Consider the following 6,798-nt stretch of genomic DNA (forward strand, 5'->3'; position numbering starts at 1 on the left):
CTAGCCTAGATTGAATGAGTGCTTTAAAACTTGCACAGCAATGGCAAAAAAAAATGATTCTAAAAAGTTAAAGCAGTCATTTTCATTAACTTCCAGAAACGGCCTTGAGAGTTTGAAGATCTCAAGAGAAAAGGCAAAGGGTGGAACAGGCGAGGGGAGGGAACGTTTTCCTCTCACCCAGCTGAGTGAATCTATGAAGCCAGTTCCCTTTCTTTCTGACTCTAAACATCCATCAACATTTTTTTTAATCTGAGGGGTGGAGTAAGAGAAGGTCTAGGGATGTTGCGTCTTCAAAATCCAACTCTTCTTTGGATTCTGCGTGCTCTATTTCAAAGGACACATTAGATTCAATGAGACCACTCCTCTGGTGTGCAAGAAGAATAAGGACAAATGGAAAGCTTTCCAGGAACTGCAGTTAAAAAGAAACTCTCAGTTTGGCTTTGAACGATCCAAGTCATGATGAGGCAACACCGAGTTTCGTTTTGACCCTTCCAGCCCATGTGACTTGGGCCTGAGACTACTATCTACCTCTTTTGCACTTTGACTCCGGGGTGGCTGGAGCTCCGAGCTGATCTATGAACCTCATCCACTCTGGATGGGGAGGGAGTGAAGCCTGTTTTTTTGTTTCTTTCTATTATTCTTCCCCCTCTCTCTCCTACTTTTGGACATGGTCTTCCAGTGGAACCCAAACTAGCCTCCACAATGCTGCTCTCCCTTTTCATCCTCCCGAATACTGGGATTGGCAGTGGGGCCCACCTCCGGTTCAGTTAGTTTGTTTTGTCTTATTTTCTGTAAAGGAGAGGATGTTTTTTCTAGACAGACTTTTTTTGTAGTCCAGACTTCCAGACTGGTCTGGAAGTCACCAGCTACTCTGTAGACTGGCCTCAAACCATCAGCCATTCTTCCGCTGAAGCCTCCAGAGTTCTGGAAAGACAGGCACAGCCTTTATGCCTAGCTTCAGTTAACTGTTTTCATTTTCACTTTCTCACGGAGGCACTCCTCCTACAGGAGTGGAAAAGGAGCAGACAAGACACCTCAGGGGAAAGAATGATGTCCCTCTTTTCCCTAAATCAGGTCTCTCTGGAGCCAGCTGGAAAGAACCTCACAAATTCGAAAAGGACATGGACAGCAGAGTATGTTATGGGCTTAGCTAAAAGTGCCCATCTCTTAGGAAAATATTCCACAGCATGTCCTCAACCTTTAATTAGGGAGGATCCAAACAGATACAGCATGAAGTACAAGGGACGAGCAGAAGTCACAAAGAATTTCCCTCTAATGATTCTAAAGTGATGGCTTCTAATCAGGACCATTCTGCCTCCCAGGTAACATTTTTTCAGGACATTTCTGATTGTCATGGCTGTCAGAGATGGTTGGGGAGAGAACATTCTTGACTTATACTAGATAAGGCCAGGGCTGCTGCTGGTCATCCTTCAATGAACAGGACAGGCCCACCACTGAGATTTAGCCTGTTCAGAATGACACATTTGCGCCAAAATTGATAAATTCTAGACTAAGGGTTCTTTTCCTTCTCTTTTACACTTGGTTTTCATTCACCCATTTTCCGGTGCTTGCCTGTATCAGATGAATGCTACAATTGCCTGGTCTTGGCAGACTCCTTCCCTACGTTACACGCAGCTCCTCCATCATACTGACTAGCCAGGCAGTCAATTACTACATTAGGATAAGCATTTCTCAGATTCGATCCTGCCTAGACACGCAGAGTCCTGTTTCCTGTCCTTATCAGCTTGCCTTGAAAACCAACACAGAGCATCTCAGTGCTCAAATCTGACCGCTATACTCTTCCACATAACTTTCCTAAGTGACACCCTTTTCAAAGTGTCACATGAGCCTCCAATTTCTTTGCCTGTAGGTTTTCCTCATGGGGCAGGCTGATTCTCCAGACTTCCATCCAGCTACATCAGCAGCCCAGCCCCTCCCAGGGCACTTAGATCCCTGCCACTGCCAACTAGCTAAAAGGTGGTTGGTTACCTTTAGGCTGGATGTCCCCTGAAGAAAATTGACCTTTTTTTCTGTTCAGGGAATGGAACCTATTGTTTCACTCCTGCCACCCAAGTGTTCCCACAGTGGATTGCTCCGTGTCTGGGGATGTTTCTGGCTGTCTTGAATGTCAGGTAGATGGTAAGAAAATACTCCTGGCAAGGAGTAGATATTCATATAATGAGTACCAAGCCAGCCAAGGCTGCCTAACAAAATTGTCTTCTGAAAGGGGGGTGGGGACTTCAGAGGGGATCTCTGGGGTTAGCAGGTCATCCAGCCCAATCAGTGAGTTCCAGGCCAAGTGAAAGATTTTATTCCAACCAATGGAGTGGGTTTTAGAGAGAGGACTCAGTCGTCAAGAGCACTGGCTATTCTTGCAGAGGACCTGGCTTTGGTTCTCAGCACTCACACCATGGCTCAAAATTATCTGTAACTCCAGTTCCAAAGGATTCGGTTTCCCTTTGTGATCACTAGGGGCACCAGACATGTATGTGACACACATATATACATGTAGACAGAACATTCATATACATAAAATTAAATAAAATAATCTAAAGGAGGAAAAACAAACAAAAATCAGATCAGGGCAGGGAGGGGGGTGGAGAACAAAACTCATTCATGACACAATACCGAAAGTTGACCACTGGTCTCCACATGCACACACATGTCCCTCCAGATCTACAGTCCCCTACTCCCTCCCTTAAAAAAGTAAACTGGTTCATGCATTCCAGATTGTCTTCCAAATGGCTGTGTAAGCAAGACACGGCAGCACACACCTTTAATCCCAGCAGTCAAGACCACACAGAGAAACCGCATCTTGAAAAACCAAAAACAACACAAAACAAACAAAAATCCCAAGCCAAAAAAGGGCTACGGAGACAAGAATGACCTTGAACTCCTGCTGCCACTTCCCAAGTGCTGGCATTGTGGGTCATCATATGCCATTTATTCTGAGTGGGGAATCTTCTGCCTTCTTCGTCTCACTGCACAGCCCTGCCTGTCCTGGAACTCACTCTGTAAACCAGGCTTTCCTTGAACTACCAAAGGTCTGCCTGCCTCTACTTCCTGAGTGCTGGGATAGAGTCTAGGAGCCACCATGCTTAGTGAGCCCAGGGTTTCTTTCATTAAGTTAGGCAAGCACTCTGCTGACTGAATTGTAGCTCCCCGTCCTACAGCTTCTTTAAAGAAACAAAAAATACTGTTGTTTTATTAGACCTACAGGCAATTGTAGCAAGACTCAGGCCACCAAGCAGCCTTTGTGTCCTTGTGTCGCTCCTGCCCTCACCGTTGCTCCCTGGCCAGGCCAGCTCCTGTCACTGCCTGGCTCCTGTTTGTTGTCTCCACACAAATGGGTTCCCTTTGCTTTTCTCCTTTTGCCAGATGTCACATTTGTTGGTAACTACTTCACTCCTCCAAAGCAAAATACTTTCCTGCCCCTCATAGCATTCAGTAAGTTCTGCAGTCATAGTTATAGAGGGGTGTGGAGGGGAAGGATTATTTCTGCTGTGAGATTCAAGTCCATCCATGTGGCTCTAGAGAGGCTAGGAGAAGGCTGACTGGGAAGAGACAATCATCAGGGGAGCTTGTCCTTAAGCCATACCAATAGAGCAAGCAGCCTGGTCTTGCTTAGATTCCGGGTTTCTTGGAGGTGGCTTCCAAAAGACATCCCCTGGCACCACAGAAAATACACAGATGACTGTAATGCGGTTAGCAGCACATGCAGTGCCCTCATTACTCATGTTTAATTGGATCGAAAGACCTTGCTCCTTAGCAAGTGTTCTTCTGTTACAGGTTTGGCGAATGAGATGTGACAGAACCCTTTCGGGGAAACCTAAGGCATAGGAGGCATGTCCCAGCAGCTGCTGCTGGGTCCATGTCCCGAAGCCCAGAGACTCCTAAGCCTCCAAACTGAGGTCAGGTTTTCATTTATGAATAAATCACTCATTTTTAGCTGCTGTAAAAGGATACTAACCAACAAATGAAAGGCAACAGTTCCTGTGCTCCTAGCCTAAGCTTTGGAAGGTTACGCAAAACAAAGATCAAATATTATTAAAAACAATTAATGATAATAATAAACAATAATAAGCAAACGACAAAAGTCTTTGTCTCTGGGTCAAGTTCAGAAAAAGTTGGGGCAGACAAATGTAGTCAGGTTTGCTTTTGAAGAGCTCATAAATTAGACAGGAGTTTTATAGGTCTCAAACCTGGGGCAAATGGCTGAAGTGAGATTAATATATCAAAGCAGACACTGGTTGCCAGGTTCTCCCAGCATCCCTCAGTCTCTACTTGTCACAGGGCCCTCCTGGTTGGCATACCCCCTGCCTTACCCTAAACTCTCCAGCCAAGTTATTGGGCAGTGCATTCTTTTTCCTAGCTCTTCTGGCCCGTATATAACTCGGTCATTTTGGCGCTGCCGATCTCTTGGCCCAGGCCTCCCCTCTTGGTAAGCAGTTCCTCTCCCCTCTCTCCTCACATGACCCACTCAGTCTAGTCATGTCCACTCTGGACTCTCCCAGATGTCTGCCTCTGGCTATGTTCTCCCTTTCATCTCAATGAACCTTCTCCTCCACCATACCTCGGAGCAGTCCTGTTCTTCCTGTTTTTTTTTTTCTTTTTTAGTTTTTCTAGACATGGTTTCTTCCATGTAGCTCTAGCTATCCCACTGTTCTGGAACTCACTCTGTAGACCAGGCTGCGCTCAAATTCACAGAGATCTCCCTGCCTTTGCCCTCGAGTGCTGGAATTAAAGGCATGCACCACTGCCCAAATCTTTCCTTTTCTAATTCTTTTTTTTTTCATTCAGAGCTGAACTAAACCTTCAAGACTGGAGGAGAGAGAGGGGGCAGGAAGGAGAGGAAAGGAGGAGCTCAGCTTCGGTGGCTGCATCTGATAAGCAAAGCTTTCCAAACAAAGCCGTGATGTAATAAAGAGTTGTTTAAGACGAGTTACTAAGATCTAGAGATCTGAAAGTCTGGGGGTAATTGAGAGCTTGGCCAGCAGGCACTAATGTGAAAGTAAACACCGTGATCTCCAGGAAAGCAAGCAGTGCTATTTTATACAAGAGTATGCCCCTCGGCCAGGAATCCCTCACCCCACAAGAAAATAGAACATTCCCGGCTCCCTGGCCTCCATTTCTCAGGCTGTGAACACTGCTTCCCTATAGCCAGCCCTATTCTGCTTTCCAACCCTCAGTGGCCAAAAGAGGAAGGACCTCGGAGTGTTAGCATATAAAGAACTTCCTTTGGCTTCTGGTAGCAGCATCTCCGCCAGGACCCCCAGTAGCCTGCTCAGTGTCCCCTCTCCACTATAAATCAAAATCCTCTCCAGGCCCCACCCCCTTCCCTGCCCAATCTTTTTATTTTACTTTATTATTTTTAAAAACCATATTTTCTCATTTTACATGCTAAATCCATTTCCCACTCCCTCTCCCTCCTGCTCCCCCACCTTCTTGCCCCACCACCCCCATCCACTCTTCAGAGAGGGTAAGGCTTTCGATGGGAGTCAGCAAAGTCTAACACATTGCTTTGAGACAGGACCAAGGCCATCCCCCCTATATCTAGGCTGAGCAAGATCTCCTTCCAGAGAGAATGGGTTCCAAAAAGTCAGAACAAGCAGTAGGGATAAATCTTAGTCTCGCTACCAGTGGCCCCACAGTCTGCCCCAAGAATCTTCACCAACCCCACGTCAGACAGAGGACTGATCTCCAAAATATGTAAAGAACTCAAGAAATTAGAAGTCACACTATCAAATAATCTAATTAAAATGGGGTATAGATATAAACAGAGAATTCTCAACAGAAGAATTTCAAATGGTTGAAAGACACTTAAGAAAATGTTCAACATCCTTAGCCATTAGGGAAATGCAAATCAAAAGGAGTCTGAGATACCATCTTCCACCAGTCAGAATGGCTAAGATCAAAAGCACCAATGATAGCGTATGCTGGAGAGGATGCGGAGTAAAGAGACCACTTCTGCATTGCTGGTGCGAATGCAAACCTGTACAACCAATCAGTGTGGTGGTTTCTCAGAAAATCGGGCATCAACCTACCTCAAGGCTGGCCCAGTCTCACTACTGTCCTATAAAGCTTTTTTTTTCTTTTATTAGTGAAACCTTTTTATTTAGAGCCTGGGGTTAGCCTTGAACTCCAGGCAATCCTCCTTCCTGAGCTTTCCAAGCGGTGGGAAGTGCCAGTCCTGAACTACCATCCCTAGTTCAAGAGCAGCGTTTAACAGCCAAGTTAGTGCAGTGGTGTATCCTCGTTGATCTCTAGCGTTACCTTAGTATTCCAGTCTCAGGGTCCTGGGTTGAAATATTCAAAGATACCATTTGCACATTTGAGTCCAACCCCTGCACCTTGAAAGCTGTCCATTGTTTGCTTTGAAAGGCAAGGATAATAATATTTCCATTTAACCAAATCAAAGTCTAGTTTCAGACCTCAGTCCACAAAGGTTCTCTGAGTAGGAGGCTCTTAGTATACCAGTAACTCTTCCCCAAGAGACAGGGCTCTGACTTGTATATCACCTTAACTGTATCCCCATGGGCCATTTTGCGTATCTCCCTTTTGGATAGGTCCCTATGCAAACATGGAGTTGAGGCTTCACTTTTCACTTGAAAACAACAGGCTTGGAGACACACACACACACACACACACACACACAAGAGAGAGAGAGAGAGAGAGAGAGAGAGAGAGAGAGACAGAGAGAGAGAGAGAGAGCCTCCCAGTGCAGCTGCTGCCTTACTCCCTCTCGCCCACACCCCTTCAACGCATTGCCTCTTGGGATCCTGGGTAATAGAATGAAAA

Source organism: Microtus ochrogaster, unplaced genomic scaffold (assembly GCF_000317375.1).
Source record: "Microtus ochrogaster isolate Prairie Vole_2 unplaced genomic scaffold, MicOch1.0 UNK42, whole genome shotgun sequence".
NCBI lineage: Eukaryota > Metazoa > Chordata > Mammalia > Rodentia > Cricetidae > Microtus > Microtus ochrogaster.